General features: G+C 35.9%; 1 pseudogene; it reads right to left on the reverse strand.

Moving 5' to 3' along the window:
• Positions 1 to 17,133: 17,133 nt before the first annotated feature.
• LOC132224409 (small nucleolar RNA SNORA66) lies at positions 17,134 to 17,259 on the reverse strand (annotated as a pseudogene).
• Positions 17,260 to 18,044: the final 785 nt, after the last annotated feature.

Here is an 18,044-nt window from a genome sequence, read left to right on the forward strand (position 1 = left end):
AATATTACAAGACTCTAATAATGCAAACACAATCAGAGTAGGGTCCCAGAGATTCTGATCCCTTTTGATTTTTTTTTTCAGTGTGAATTGGCTATAGATATTTGTTAACAAATGCGCATGGATTTTATTATAGAACTAGAGAAGCTATTGTTGTTCAAATAATGCCTAGTTGTCCTCTTCTCTTTGAATTGGATTCGATTACAATATCAAACACAAATATGAGGGGAAACAACAATGATATATTTTATTTCTAAACTGGATTCATCAAAGATACTGATAAGAGCAGAAATTAATAGCCATGCCATTTTTAAAATATATTTTTATTGATTTCACAGAGGAAGGGAGAAGGAGAGAGAGAAACATCAATAGGATGAGGGAATCATCGATCAGCTGTCTCCTGCATGCCCCAAACATGTGCCCTGACCAGGCATCAAACTATGACCTCCTGGTTCATAGGTCAAGACTCAACCACTGAGCAACACTGGCTGGGCAGCCAGGCCATTACTAATGAGGCACACAAACTGCAAATTTTACTTTGATAGCCATTGGATGAGCAGAAAAATAAGAACAACCGTGAGAAGTAATAATGATTTTATTTAATTCATCATTTTGTAGAAACTAGTTGATCTGAGAAAGATGTGGGGAAGCTTCTGTTTCAGGATACAGAATTGGTAACTGTCCAAGCCCCTTGCTCAGGAAGTGAGTGCTGAGAGCATTTGCCATGGTGAGGCAGGCCACAGGAGAGGTCCAGGTAAGAGGTATGGGGAGAGTGACCAGCCATGCATTGGAGAGCAGGATCCAGAACCAGGATGACAACCACTGAGTGGTAGAAATCATAGCAGATGGTTGAGCTGAGAGAGGGTGATAGCCATAGCATAGTAGTAACTAAAAGTTGAAAATACTAAATGCCCATCATTAGAGAAATAGAACAGAATGTGGAATATTAATGGAACTATTATAAAAATATATATAGTGACACTCTAGCCAGTTAAGCTCAGTGAGTGAGCAATTCTAGAGAAGAAGTTAGAAGTGGTAAATTCTTCAGCCTCATCCACATTCTATTGGTTACACAAAACAATCCTGATATAATTTGTGAGACCACACAAGCGAGTGAATAACAGAAGATGAGTTTCCTTGGGCTCCATCTTGGAGACTGCACCACAGTGAGCAATGTAGAATTCACAGGGAAATGGACTGGCTAGAAACTCAGCTAGGAAACAATTTCCCACAGGCAGCGAGAGAAAAGCCTCCATGGCCTATACATGATTTGAAATCAGGAGTGGAAAAAATACTTAGATATTCCCTTCTAAAATTGTCCTTCTATTTGCCTTGGAAAAGAAGGCTGAGAAGTATGCAGAAGACTTGATGAACAATAGAACATTGTTGAGATGTAAACATAAATGTTGAACTAGATCTAAATCCCTGAAAACATGTGCCCCATATCTAGTGTCTGAGACCTTGATACAGCAATTTACCAACTGTGTATTTACAGAATTAATCTTGCAAAAGTGGGTGCAACTTCCAAAGAGTCACTTCAACACATTTTTTCAAAAATGCATTGTTTGCATGGGAATTTAGCCAGACTTTCAAAAATCCCCTTGGCTCTAAATTTATCATTAAGCAAGCATAATTGAAAGGAAAAGTAAGAGGTCAGCTAACCTTTTCTCTAAGCAGAACTGTTAAGAGTAGTATTCAAAATAAATGAATAATTCTTTGGGTTTCTGTTCCAAATCTTGCCTTTTTTTCTGGTAGTAACATTGACCTCTGACGATACCCCCAAAGCTAATGTTGTTCTTGTATTGCAACAAGTATATTTATTTAGCTTTTTCAGACACATTAAGTAAAAGCAAGTAATACGTGGGATTGGGGGCCAGCATGTGCTTAATTAAAGAAAAAATCCTGTGCCCTGCTTTATCTAAAGGCTTATGCTCTGATTTTAGTAATGTTCCTTTTCAGAAAGAATAAAAATAATAAATGACAACTATTGTCATTAGTCAGAAGAGACTCATTTAACAACTATGTATGCAATACCTCATTTTTCCTAATATGGTGCTGGACACTGAAGGGAAAAGGTATGAAATAACACAATACCCTTAACCTCAAGGAACTCAGTCTGCAGGGTACTGATGCCTGTTGGAGTTTAGAGATGTTAATGTCTCACCCTCCTGCTCTCTAGGTTCCCCAGGGCAGAAATCAGGCATAAAAAAAAATCAGAAGAGAATGAAAATACTGACTCTGTCACCACCCAAAATGCAGAGTCCTCAGTAAGCGTGGATGAGAAGACAGCCCTGGGATGTACAACCAGAGTGAGCTGGACACATCTACTCTTCTTGCGTCCCCAACTCTGACCCCAACCCCCTCCAATCACTTACCACTGATGTTTTGCCATTTGCCCACAGTTAGGCTAAATTTGACAAAACAGATGCTTATCCAATACTACGGCAACGACTGCTTATCCTTAGGGATGAATGTGCATTTTATCTCCCTGTCTGACTGTCTCAAGATAAACCTAGTGCCACACAGCAACTTCTCCAACTGTGACAAGCTCTTAGTTGCCCTAAATAGTCCTGGAATGCATCAGCTATCTGATCTGATACCCAGTCACCTTCATTATCATACCTCAGCCCCTGGGTCCTGCTAATGGTGCACATCTTGTGATTTTGCAGTCATTGCAATTTACAGCCAAACTCTCAAACAAATGAGTCACGAGGGTTTTCGGGGAAGCCCAACACCTCATTCAGTATGACTTCATTAATTTATATCTAGTCACAGAAAAAAAGGCAGCAAATTATAACACTAGCGCTCCAGAGAAACCTTTAGTGTGTGTGCATTAAAAGTTGCTTTGAAACACCGGAAACATGAAATGGGAATGAATTAAATGGATACCATTTCATTTCACTAATGAGCAAATATTTAAACAACTTTATTTGCCATCTGGATTGCTGCCAATACACAAGCTCCTTCAATAAAGAGCTGCTATCCCCTTGCTTATTAAAGCTGTATTTTTTACATACCTGATCTCTTGCAGGCTTTTGGTGAAAAAAATATAAGTACATTAAAACAAGCAAGTCAGAGGTCAAAGAACCTTAAAATATTTTGTATTACCTCATGGGCAAAGGAATTAATTAGATCAACATATAATTATTGAAGCCCACATTAATATGTACAGGGAAGCTGACATAGGGAAAAGGAAGCTGAAATTTTCTAATGACTTTAAGAAAATTATTATTCAATAACACACTTTCTCGTAGTGAAGAGAATTAACAGACCTAGGTAAGAATACCCTCTCTTACGGCAAGAGACTTTCTGTTTATCATTTTATCATTGCCAACTGCTAACCAAAACACAAAATGGATGATCAACACACACACCTGCCCACACATGTATATACAAGCACAAACACACACACATTGGATGTATTGTTTTAGGAAATCAGTTGTCTTTCATTCCATATTTTGTGATCAACACCTATGGGAAAAAACAGGTGATATGTATATTAGCACTTCTAAAGAAGAAGAATGGGCATCAAAGGTCAAGCACTAAGTATTAAAATGAAGTCATGCTTTTTGATCGTGGGGGTTCAACTATTTTTGGTCACATGTAGTAGTCACGTTCAAGAGCAGACCCATCATGGCTTCCCTGTTAGCACTGGCTAAATAGTATTGCTCTGCTATTTCGACAGCCAACTGCAGGCCCTTGGAGCCAGCAGGCTGTCCTCAAGGACTTGCTGATGTGTAGCAAAAATATTTTAGTGTGAAAAACCAACTCCCCGGTGCACATGTTTGCAAACTGCTGAATTTCTAGATAACTCTATGTTAGAGGACTATTTTTGATAGTGCAGATCTGGTGCTGAGATGCCTCTGAAGAATCAACACTTCTTTTTCTTTTCTTTCTGTTGTTGTTTTTTTTTTCTCTCTCTCTTTTTTACTCACAGCATGACAGACCCAGTAGAAACACAAAGCTGCTTGGAGAGCAATTTTTTATTTTTGTTCAGTAATTTGTTATGTTGGACCCAGACCTCCCTGTTTCATGCTTACAAAATAGCAAAAAGCAGTGCAGTGAAATGCAAATTAATATGAAACGCAAATACCCTACTTAACAGCTTACGACTTAGTAGACTCAATTGCCAAAAGAATGTAAAGCACAGCTTTAACACTGCTGTTAATTATGCTTCTCTTGCCAGAAACACTTTTGCCATTACCTTGAAGCAGTACAGAATTGTTTTATTTCATCTTGAAATTTCTATGTAATTTAATCACTGTTTATTTCTGTTTTGTCTTCATCTGCTTTAAGTTAAGAAAATCTACAAACTAAGCAAATACTTTTCTTAATGTTTCCGTTGAAATGTACACTAAACGGAAGTCCATTTAATTTCCATGTTAAAGTCTAAAGTAAGACTAAACTTACTTTTCAATTGGAATTTATCTAGATTAAATGAATGATGTTTTGAGATCTCTATTACTGGAAATATGCTTTTGCATATCTAATTATATTTATTTATTCTAATAAGCTTTTAATTTAAATACATAATAAACCAGAATTTAAATATACTTATAAAAGAAAAATTAATACTATAGCAATTGTGACTCATAATTTTGTGTTTACACTATAACCATGCATTTGAAAAAATTTTACTGTTCATGGGTGGGTTGTATTAAAAACATTGAGAAGATAGTAGTATTGAGAAGACAAGAAATTATGTTTCCTTTGTGGAAAATATCTAGTGAGGAAATACACTTGAACAAAGAATCTATAATAATAATAAAAGCATAATATGCTAATTAGACCAGGCAGCCGAACGACTTTCCAGACATCCTGGATGACCTTCCGGACTGGGGCTGCAAGGGCCGAGGTGGCCCCTGTGGCTGTGAGGGCCGAGCCCCTTGCATAAATTTCATGCATCAGGCCTCTAGTTATGATAGAAAATGCTAAGTATTATAAGTGTTTTTCATAAAATTAATATATTTTTTTTCTATCATCAGGCACTTAAGACCCATTCACAATGTGATTTTCTGATTCCTCTGAGTCACAGGGCCAAAATCAAGAGTCTGATGAATGAGTTTTTGTTACTACAGTTTTTGTTAGGATGTGCTATCCATGGCCTCTCCTGTTTGGGCATTTTTAAAAATATATATGGAGTTTTTTTCCATAACTTGATGCAAACGGCCAGCACCTGCAGAAGCAAAATGAGATGCTCTCCCCTCCCAACTCAAGCACTCCCCTCCACCAACTCAGGTGCTTCTCTCTGCCCACCAGATATCCTTCTTTCTTCCAAAGACATTGTGTTCAGGCAGCAGACCCCAGCTGGCTGATGCAATCCTGATCCAGTCCCTAGATAAGAGAACTTAAACATTCCCTCAGTGCTGACAGCAGTATACTGGTCTCTGTGAGAGAATGCAATAAAATTTCTTAAAGTTTCACAAAGTCTCCTGGCCTGGCTTCTGTTCGCATGGACCTAACAGTTTTCTATCACACTAGGTGCAGCATTAATTGTTTGATTTCTCATCATTTCCACTGATCCTGTTTTCATGTAGAAGGCCAGGGTATCACTTTGGTCACCAAAGTCACTTAAATTTATCTCCCTGAAGTAGTAGTGCTCTTAGTAAATGACATCAATCCTCACATTGATTATCTAAACTAAACTTGATTGGATTTTTAGGCCAAATACTCAATTACAACTGGATAGCTGACAAATCTTGCCCTTACTTTTTAATGTGAGAACACACTCTGTACTTTATATGCTAAAGTGACCTTACTGATCTACTACCTGCCTTGAGAAATTTTCCTAGTGGTGAGAAGAGATTTCCACTGATTCATACATAACCAGTCCCTTTTGTGACAAAGAACATGCACTTTGGAGACAGTTGTGTGGAGAGCGGCTGCAGTGTTTGGACAGGATCAAGCCTTAGACTGATGAGAGAGGGCATGGTCCTCTTGTGGAAAAGCCACATACAAGTCCCAGCTTGGAGGGAAGCCTCCCAGCACAATTATATTATAGCCAAAGGCTATGTTTGTATGTAAGCTTGACCTTATAGTCCAACCTTGTAGTCCTAGGTAGCTGAGGGATGTGGGCTGTGGGAGGCAAAGCAAGTGTTGCCAAAACAAAGCTTGATAGAGTTCAGAGAAATGCAATAACAGGAAAGAAGCAGATTTGAAATTCACAGGAACATTGTAAATATCTTGACCACTCCCTTGTTTTGCTTTGTGTGATCTGACTATAAAATAAAGATTTGGCTTTCAGACGGGGTCACCGTGTCTTCATCCAGGTGCAGTGATCCACCTGGCCCCAACTACATTCTCTTGTCTGTTTTCTTTAATTCTTCACCGCCCCTCCTCAGGTTCACCATTGGCCATGTTGGACGCAGTTCACAGTTGCCCAAAATTAGGGACATGATGTGTGGTTATGGTACAGGACACAGTTAACTGACCCTTGTAGGGACTAAACATTGGCCTCATTAGTAATATACTGTAATTAGTTGAACTCTATAGCCACTAACAGCTCCATTGAAAACCAACAATATATCCACTATAAATATACTTTTTCTTGAATGTGTCTCTAAAGATTCTCTATGGCAAATATCAATTTTGTTCTTTTGTTCTTTCTCATGTCTGGTGAGAGAGGGTCTCACTGATTTCCTTTTCCTCTATTTTTCTCCAAAAATTCTTTTCTCCTTCAGCTTGTTTTATGAAGCCTGTACTTCTGGGGTCCCTCCCTAGTCCAACCATTCATGTTATATAGGGGCAATTAGTGGTCTAGCCTGGAAAATGCTAATGTCATGCAACTTCAAAGAATGGGCTATGTAAGTCACTTAATGGGTGCTGAGGAGGGAAATAGACTCTGAAGTGAAATTTTTTCTCACTAAAGAATATTAAGTGACTCACCAGATTAATTTGATCCTTCAGGTAGACTCACGGACATTTAGAGTTGGAAAAACCCTCAGAGCACATGTAGCCCATGGAAATCCAAAGAGACTAACTTTCAACATTACAAAATCTGGTTAATGACAGAGATGAATTTTACATTATTGAAGGTATAATATAAGCTACTGAAACAGACGCCAAAATAGAGCTGAGTTTATATTTCTATTATTAAAACAATTAATATTATTGGACAAGGAGCAGTCTCTGCTATAGTAGAGTTTTAATTATCGGATACAAAGTTAGGAGGTTTTGTAGAACAACTAGAAGCCCTGAGCATGGATTCGTGCAATGGTGAGGTTCCTCGGGCCTGAGCATCCGCCTGTGGTCTGAAGGGTCCTGGGTTGGATTCTGGTAAAGGGCACGCACCTTGGTTGCAAGCTCCTCCCTGGCATAAACTCTCGTTGGGCCTCATGCAATACGCAACCAATTGATGTGGTTCTTTCACATCAATATTTCTCTCTGTCTTTCCCTCTCTCTCCCACTCTCCCTAAAAATCAATGAAAAAATATCCTTGGGTGAGGATTAACGACAATTAAAAAAAAAAGAAAAACCTAATATTATATTATTAAAATTTCACATCAGAACATGACCTTTCCTCACATCTTTTGAGATGTCTTCATACTAATCTTTATGTAAGAAAAAGTGAAAAATTTAATGTATACATAGTATACATAGAATACTAAACATATAATAAAAATTTAAGAGTTCAATGTTTGGAACTAATTAAGAAAATTAAATAGAGGTAAAGACACATTGACATGAGATTAAACCTTTACTGAATAAATTACAGTATTACATTTAATTTATGTAAATGAAGTTCTACACTTATTTTAAAATTAATTTATACCACTAAATAGTATTTAAAAGAAATTTATATGTCTTACTGGACAACTTTTAGTGCCTGGAATATATGAAACAGTGTCAAAGTCAGAGGGGATGAAAAAAAAAATTTTTTTTGTAAAAATAATATGTGTGACTCTACACTAGGTCCAAAGCTTTGCTGGTCTCTTTTGCCCAGCTATTAATATGTCCCCATTTCTCATATCAGAACATTACAGGATGAGTCATATAAATGTTCTTCCATACAGATTGATAAAATATCCTAAGACATTTGCCATCTCTTACACCAAGGAATATCAGCAGGCTACAGGAACTTTTTTGTCTTTTGGCTCACTGCTTAAATAACATAAAGTAATACATTTACTATATTTCCCCAAGCCTCCCAAAGCCATCTCCTTCCTTTTTCTTTTTGTTTCTTCAGCTTCCTGTTATCTGCCTTCCTGGATGATAAAAGCATATTCCAAAGAGTTGCCAAGGATATGCTGCGGGAGTTTTTTTAAGAGGTTCTCACTTTCTTTCTTAGTTTTTGGGTGGGAGTTAGGAAAAGAAAAAAAATGAGCTGCTGGAGACAGTGGGATGTACTGTACTGTTGGCCTGATTATACAGTCTAGCGCTATCTCTTTGTTTCCTTTTCTCTTTGAAAAACTTGGCCTAGAGCCTTGACCACAATTCTTCTGCTTCATACCTTCAGCCAGGCCTCAGACCAGCTGACTAGCTGGCATCACACCCTTAGGAACAAGGAATTCTTCTCTTTCTAGGGTTTAGATGTTGTTGTCTGGGCATTTCATTCAGGATGATAGTTTCGCTGCTTCCAAAAACATACCATCCTTTTTTAGAAGGACTGTCTCTATTGTTTTCAAACCGTTGACAACCTTAAGACATTATATGCAGAGATTTCAAACTACAAAAATGCTTTTTGAAGACATATGCTATGTAATCTAATGAGAACACTAAGGATACATTAAAATATGTAACATATGATTTTATTGTAAGATTTCTAAATCTAATAACTTACTTCCTTTCTTTTACAAACTCAATTTTAAGAGCATTTCCACGGTCTGGTTACAATAAAGTACCTCTTTATTAGTGTTTCTATGAGCTATATGCTGGTGACATCAGTGCTTTTCTGTTTCTTGAGTTTACATTACAAAGCAAATTGAGAACTATAGGGTTATTTTGCTTTTTATTTTGTTAATTGGCTGCAAGTTTCAAGCAACTAAGTGAAGAATAAGCTACAGAATATAGCCTTTCCCTTGATGTATTCCTTGACATACATTCAAAGCATACAAATAAAAATTAGTTTTACTGGGAAGACATGCATAATTGCATTACATTTTTTCTGTCTGAACCAATTTTTCATGGCTCTATGACATTCCTTTATAAAATTTCTCTGAAGTCAAATTAGCCTAAATAAAATCAAAATTCATACATAACATTTAAGAATATATATGTTCAAAAATTTATAAAATCAACAAAACTCATTTTTCTGAAATTAAAAAAAGGAAAACCAAAAGAAAGGCACAGGATACCAGTGGGGAAAAGAAGACTTCAGTGGAAGATATCCTGAGACTTACCTGCAGAATGCCATCACATAGAGGTTTACACTGAGCAAGGCCAATCACGTACCAAAAAAACAAACAGTGGCCATATAAGTTTGATTTGACATTCATCCCCAAATTACATCTGCTGTGTATTAAATTCTGTTCCTGCTTGGTCTGAAATCCTCCTATGCAGTAATAACTTAAAAACAAAACTAAATTAAACTAAAATGTAAGTGCCATAGGTATGCCTTTCTATGCCTACCCCATTATCATATTAGAATGCCCTAAATTATCAGAATAACTATTGACATATATAAAGGGATTTTCAATGGGATACTGCCTGTCACAGATAAGGAAGTACAACCCATGGATGAGAATACAGCCCTAGGAGCAATGCTGTTAGCAGAACGGGTGGGAGATTGGCATAAAGAAAAACAAGCAGTTGCCTAAAAGCCTTGTTGCACAGGACATTAAGAGTCCTTGTGCTGGGCAGGCATGGCTCAGTGTTTGAACATTGACCTATTAGAATGAACAAGGAGGTCATGGTTTGATACCTGGTCAGGGCACATGCCCAGGTTGCAGGCTCCATCCCCAGTGTGGGATGTGCAGTAGGCAGCCGCTCAATGATTCTCTCTCATCATTGATCTTTCTCTCTCTCTCTCTCTCTCTCTCTCTCTCTCTCTCTCTCTCTCTCTCTCTCTCTCTCTCTCTCCCCCTTCCTCTCTGAAATCAATAAAAACATTTTTTAAAGAGTCCTTTTTCATTTACTCCCACATGAACTCACTCTTTTATCACATGTATGTTGAACCTTCATTATGAGTAAGATACTCTTCCACACTGAGAAAAGTGCAATGAACACCACAGGCAAAACTGCTTATATGACGTCCACAGTCTGCTAAGGAATTCCTACAAATATAATCTGAAGTAAAACAATAAGGTGTTATTCAGAAAATCCAAATAGGAAATACCTCAAAAGAAAACATCTCATCAAACTCTTACAAATGCTGACATAAAAATTAAAATTGTATACATATTTAACGTGTTCTTTCATGCTTTACCAAGAAATGGTCCTAGAAAAATAGATGAACACTTCTATAATAATTGATCTATTAATGGAACAATATTGATTGATCTTAGAAAAAAAAATACAACAGTACTCATCACTTTTAATTTTGTGGCAACTCTTGAATACATGTCTGTACTTTTTTGAATAGGTAATTTATTCAAAAAGTTAATAAATAGAAAAAATATGGTGTCAAAAGTATAGCGTAAAAAGTATCCCTCTCATCTCTATTCTATATCTGCCCACTTCCTTGCTACTTCCCCTAAAAGTATAGTAATGGTTATTATTAAGCTTCTTTATATTTATGCAGCAAATATTAATACAGAAGTCTATATTTTTATGCAAAATATTAAATAAATTGATACTATTCTGTACTCTGCCTTTTTCCCACTGAATACATCTTATCAACCCTTCTATATTAGTACATGGAGAGTGCCCCCATTCGTTTTTCATAGCTATATAGTATTCCATTCTGTAGATCAGGGGTCCTCAAACTTTTTAAACAGGGAGCCAGTTCACTGTTTCTCAGACCGTTGGAGGGCCGAACTATAGTTTTTTTAAAAAAACTATGAACAAATTCCTATGCACACTGCACATATTTTGAAGTAAAAAAACAAAATGGGAACAAATAAAATATTTGTATTTGCATGTGGCCCACGGGCCGTAGTTTGAGGACCCCTGCTGTAGATGAACCACAATTTGTTCATGTAGTTTTATTTTGATAAACATGTTGTATTTCTCATCATTTTGTAAATATAACTTTTTATTAATTTTAGAGAGAGGAAGGAAGAGGGATAGAGAGATAGAAACATCAGTGAGAGAGATGAGAGAGAAACATTAATTGGCTGCCGCCTGCATGCCCCCTACTAGAGATAGAGCCCACAACCCAGGCATGTGCTTTGACTAGGAATCGAACCATGACCTCGTGGTTCATGGGCCAACTCTCAACCATTGAGGCACACCAGCCAGATGATTTTTCTCATTATTTGTTATAACAAATAAGGTTCAGTAAATAATCATTTCATGCATAATTTTCATAGAAGTATATTGATAGAATGTATTCCTAGAATTAGAATTATTTGATTAAGGTAGATATGTATTTGCAGCCTTTATTAATTTTGCTAAAGTAACTTCCACAGAAATTACACCAATTTATCCTCCTACATTCAGTGTATAAAAGTTATCTCCTAGTTTAGGAGTATGGTGATACACTTTAGGATTTTTGACAGTATAAAAAGTGAAAGTGGTATCTCAATGTGATTTAGTTTGGATTCGAGCATTGTCAAAACTGTTTTCAGTAGTCTTTATTTTGGCTAGATATAAAATCTTGGTACATATTCTTTCTCTTTAAGTATCACAGATATTTCTTCCTCATTTTCATTGGTTGGATTTTGCTATAAGAAAATGAGGTTAGCCATAACCTCCTCTTTAAAGAAATTTTACCTTTAAATTTATTTATTTTATTACTAGAGGCCCAGTGCACAAATTTGTGCACTGGTGGGGTCCAGCCAGCCCGCCCCTATCAAGGTTGATCTGGCCAGGCCAGCCGGGGGGGTTGGGGGGGCGCTGCAGGTGGTTGGCAGGCCGGCCCCTCCCCTGATCAGGGTGAGGGGGTGATTGGGGGCAGGGCCAGCCAGGGGGAAGGGCCATGGGCAGTTGGCTGGTCAGCCCAGCCCCCTGGTCAAACTCTTGGTTGAACTCCTGGTCTAACTAATGGTCAAGGGGACAATTTGCATATTAGCCTTTTATTATATAGGATGATGTGTCTCAATGTTGACCATTGCAGGTCAACTTTTTTCCACACATGACCTAATAAAATAGTTTTTAAGTTTTATTTTATTTTTCCTGAAAGGTATCATGAGTTGAATCTTCACATATACTTCTATACTTTAAATATGCTATCGTTAAATTATATAACTTATAGTGTTGTTTTTTTTTGATCTGGGTACCAAACACCTGCTTATATTGAACCTCCTTTGGGCATCTTCTATACTTACTGTTGTTTTTTTTTGGCATTTGCTCCTTTTCCCATTACCCTTCATTTAATAAGTTGCCTTCTCCTAGACTAGACCTTTGCAGAAGAATTCCACGGATTGTATAGAAAGTAGACACAAGAGTTATCCTCTAGGCTTGACAAAACAAAGATTCTTTCATTTGGTTGTGAAAGAAACACCTTACAATGGAAAGTCATTAAACTTTGTGTAGCTTTCCATCCTCTTATCCTATTATTTTGGGCCCTGGAGCGCTTTTCCTGCTTGCCCTCTCCACCTCAATTTCCACCACTATTATTATTATGTTTGTTGTGGAACGAAGGGAGGGAGGGGGGGGTAGAGACAGAAGAGAGAATAGGAGAGAGAGGGAGAGAGAGAGAGAGAGAGAGAGAGAGACCTCAATGTGAGAGAGGTACATCATTTGGTTGCCTCTACATGCCCCCAAAACAGGGCCAGGGCTTGGACCTGAGACCCTGAGACCCAGGTACATACCCTTGACTAGGAATCAAACCTGAGACCCTTCAGGGCATGGGCTGGCCCTTTAACTACTGAGCATGCTGGCCAGGGCACCACCACTGTTGTTATCCAGAGATTCATATTTACACTTCATGATCATGCCTTCAACTTCGGGAAGTGTGTCTTGCTTTCCTGAGAGCTGCCACCAATTCACCTTACTTCCTCCAGTTCAGTTTTTCCCCCTATTTTACATGTTTTTAGTAGGCTTTACTCTTACTTAAAAACCCTGAATTAATCTTGTTTCTATGTTTGCTTAAAATCAATTTTTAAATCATTTCATTTTTGAATTCCTAGAAGGAAAGGGAATAGATGATAATTTAGAGACCTATGTTCTTTCTGGTATGCCCTATATTGTTATTTCCATTAAAAATGTAAATAATTAAGTATGGAAGATTGGGATGAGGGAGAAATATGTTTTGTCTATTGGGTCTTCATTCTTCGCAATGGTGGTATATGCACTGACCCAGACATCATATTTTATCTTCTTATCAACTTTTGTTAGACTTAGGTATAGAGAAACATTTTGATTATTTTAAAGAAAGAAAATACATGAAAAACTTCAGGTTTTTCTTACCAGCATTTTTCCTTTATCGTTACAAAATAGGCAGTTGCCATGAAAGCCAAATGTTAGCCAGCTTAATTGTTGATACTTTTAATTATATTGCAATGTAGTTGGAAAACTCATAAATTTGAGATTAAACTTTCAATAAAACTTTACCATCCTTTCTTTTTTTCTGTTTCACTAGTTACCCCTGCAATCAACCAATTCCTTGCTCAGGAGGTTAATTAGCTGCATCTGCAATTTGGGTGACCCTTTGCAATGAATATGCATTTCTTTATTCACTTTTCTAATTTGCTTAGGTAACTAAATAGTAGTTTTTATCTTAAGTGTTCTAAGATGTTTTAGTGTTTCCAAGGTGAATTAGGAGACAAGCAATAGATGTTCTGACAATGATTTAGTCAAAAAGCTGAGTTATTTTTATTGTAAATTGAACAAATAATGACATTTTCCAAAAGAACTATCTTTATAAATAAAAAACAAACAAACTTAGAGATCAATTATAAAGTTTGGATACATTTATTATATAAAAATGTTATTTTAAAAACAAAATAACATATTTCCTGAATCTTATAAGTTATATCTATTTTTGACTTTGCATGTGTCATGGAAGGTTCAAAAGTTGTATTAAAAAGATGTTCTTTATGCAGCCTGATTGGTCACCTCCACAGGAGAGATTAATAATTGGGGCTCCTGGACCCTTGAGATTTTTATCTTTTGCCAAATGATGCCTAAGTTCAGGTCTTGGTAATTTGAAATGAAGTCAAACAGACAAACCACTTAACCTCAGATGAAAATTAATGGTTGAAATGAATTAACTCCCTAAATATTTAATTACTTATAAATATAAAAGTCAATGGTCAGGGTCAAAGGGAATCTTTTAACACACTGTTGCTCAGCAAAGTTTTCATGACTAAAATCTCTGATTTATTTTTAGAAAATATTTATAAGAAAGTATATTTAAAATAAAATAAGTTAACTGGTAACCCTAGTTTCTTCTGAAAAATCTTTGAATCTTTATGGTATCTCTTCATCCTCAAAATTTTTACAGTGTTGTTTAGTAGTTTCTGAAATCCCACCAGCACAAACATAAGGAAAAAAATATTAGCTTGTTAAGAGTTGGAGAAGTTTAGAAATAATAAAGTAACCCAAAGTGACAAATGTGTTGTCAGCCATGGGGCAGGATAGATTTACTTGTACATTTCCTTTGTCTGTTACTTTCATTTATGGAGATGAATTTGCAAAGGAGAAAGGAAAAAGTAGATTTATTACATGTTGTTCTCTTATCCTTCTTATTTCAGGATATGCCGGGTCTATGGCCCTTGACCAAAAATCGTGTTTACTGAATTAGATTTAGGTGGTTTGTTATTGTTCTCATTGAAAGCACTCAAACTAATAAGAAATTGCCCCTGAGAAATGCAGCAATGTTAGCTATAAAGATGTTAGTGAAACTATGATTCACTGGGTTATATGTTATTCTTTTTATCAGAATCATGATAAAAGAATAACATATACTTTTTGTTGCATTTACTGTGGGTCAGAACTTCATTTCTGCCTTAGGGATACTGTGAATATTTTGACTTGGTTGATTTTCCTCTTCCTATTGGTTCCTAAGAAGCTTAAAGCCAACATCATGACCAACATTTAAGAAGAGATTAGCATGTTTGACATGCATTTGAAGTATTCACCACCTCATTTCCTACCGTGCATTTTCTCTTTGCTCTTCATTTTCCTTAATTATTTATGGGATATGAAGAGATATAACAGTTACCTCTTTTTTGAGGTAACTGTATTTAAAACCGAATACTTAAGACCTTGATCTTCAATAGAACCTTAGTTTCAGAAATACCTTTGATCAAAAAAGCATTAACTGGGATTTATTAGTACTCTAATGTTTTCTAACAGTTTATAACATTTTTTAGAGCCAAATGAAAAAAAAATAGGAAAAAATATAGAAAGTTAGTGTGAAGGCAGATGACAGTTTACGTGTGAATGTGTGTGTCTGTACGTGTGTTTGTGTAGGCCTATCTGGCAGGCACAATAATTGCTCACATACCACTGCCAGGCTAACAGAGCCTTGACTCTACAAAGCCTTCTGGCATATTCAAGCAGATATCCTTTTATTTCAGAGAAAGGGAGCCTAAAACTTGTTTAAGGAGTGGTCATTTTTTTATTTTTTTTATTTCTCATTAAAGGAGCATTCTGCTAATGATCTTTGTTCAAAAATAACTTCACAAACAAGAAAGCTGCATGAGGAGTTGTCTTACTTCCATGGCTTGCACCCCTGCCTTAGAATGAAGTCTTGGTAACTGGAGCTGCAACAGCCTTATTGCAACCATGAGGCAACAAACTTAAGACTAAAAGGCTAAAATTTAAAGAATCACAGAGTAGTAAGATGGGAAAAGCCTGGTTTCCTTGGATACCGCTACATAGCTAAACCAACACTATCAACTTTTCTCCTTAAGACTAATTGTTGTAGAGAAGAAAGAAATATTTTTAATGGCACCTTGTTTTTTGTTAATGTTTCATTGTAATTAAATGTGTGCCTGATAATATAGTCTTAAAAGACAATGGTTAGGGGATGTTTGTAAGCCTAGCTAATTTTACTAGTGATCGGTAACAGAGGAAGAATGATCTCATCCATAGTCACAATACTGAAGTTTATTGTAACTTCCTATATGATAAGTAGTTTGACAAGTTTCCTTCTCTTTCTTTATTTCTGTCACAGAAGATACCTGATTATCAAAAAAAAAAAAAAAACAACCATCAGATATTTTTACTTACCTATTTTGATTTTTAAGCTTGTGAAATATGTATTTATATTGTTTTTATTTATTTAAATGACATAAATTTATATGTTATTATATAAATTATATATTATATATGTATATGTATATGTATTTAGTAGTTAATACTGAGCTGCATTTCCTACCCTTCCAAAATTGATATTTTGAAATGCAGATACCCTTTGAATTTTTGAGGTAACCTTATCTAACTTAAACTGGCTTAAAATATACAATGGGAGGCCAGTTTTCATTTAACAGACACTATACTTTAATGCTTCCAAAGAAAAACCTGGCTCTTGTTGCAGTAATTTTGGAGTAGAAATGGCACAATATGTACAGATACATAAAAAGCAAAACCTATAGAGAATTTCAGAACCTCTCAACAGAAATGAAAAGGAATGTAAATTTATGAAAGTCAGTAACATTACAAACAGTGAAATCTATTAGTGTAAACCATATGAAATAAAATGCAGAAATGTGAACAAGAATGTGACATTAAGCAATAAAACAGAGAAAAAAATCAGAGAAGTGATAGAGCATAGATGATATTTAGAAAACATTTATCATTTGTCTAACATGCCAAAAATCTTGCCTATAGAATTTCATTGAAGACTTTCAACCACCCTACTAGCTAAGTTAAATTATTATCCACATTTCACAAATGAAGAAAAGTGAGCTTTGGCGACAGTCAGAAACTTACAGTTACATAGCTGACAAAGAAAGGGTTGACTCATGTCTTAGCATGATTATAAATTCTACACTTTAACAACCATATTATAGTGCCTCCCAGTAAATATCTTAATATAGATATGTATATTCCCTTATAGATCACATCGACATATCTGTCTAGCATATATTTGTATATTCATCTATGCCTCAAAGTTTATTCATTTGTTTTTATTTTTAAAAATTTTTACATTGTACTAGCGTAGAATGGACCACCTCAGAAGCTTATGGAGCTAATATATTTCACAATTACTTTAGCAAACCTGGTTCCCTTCACTTCCGCAACACATTACAGACTTAGTGATCGAGTTTGCACTATGTCCAAAATTTTATTCTCCCACTTAATGCTTCAGAGGTTTTAGAGTTAAAGTCAAATATTATAATTTGAGTATTCATGTAAAACAAAATTTTACCACTGTACATATCAGCCGAACTATTCTCAGAAACCATTTTCATTTCTGCTCCTCAATTAATGTTAATCACAGTGATTATGCTAATCTAGGTTGCATACAGTATACAAGAAATAACAAGGAAAACCATTTTAGACTAAACAGCCAAAACAAGATTCACAGTCGACACAAATACTTGAATTATAAATAATGGGAATCAGCTCATGTGCTGAATAAACAGCAAACTTAGTTAAATATCGAAGAACAGGCAAACTTTTCTATTTAGAATGGCGCACTATAGTATTTATCTCTTGATATTTATGCTTTCTCATTATGTCTGTCGTTTATGTACTTTCACATTATTCCAAGACAATATATCAATCTATAAAAATGATAACAGTTTTGTCTAAACGACATTCAAGTTGATTTCTACCAACAATACTGTCTGACTCTCCATTATGTAATATAATACAGGGTGGTGGTGAATACCACCGATTATAACCTTTGGGGAGTTAAAAACATGACTTTCTGCCAGTGTTTGGTAGCAAAAGGTAAAAGGCAGCTGTGAAAAAGAAATGGAGCCTGAGGGAATGTTCTCCCTGATATGCACTTATCAAAATATTCTCCCGTGTTTAAAACCAATTGGATAAAGTTAATGGAAGTTCTAGAATCAAAAATATGACACTATACTACAGCCTGTATTAATTTAATT

This window comes from Myotis daubentonii, chromosome 1 (assembly GCF_963259705.1).
Source record: "Myotis daubentonii chromosome 1, mMyoDau2.1, whole genome shotgun sequence".
NCBI lineage: Eukaryota > Metazoa > Chordata > Mammalia > Chiroptera > Vespertilionidae > Myotis > Myotis daubentonii.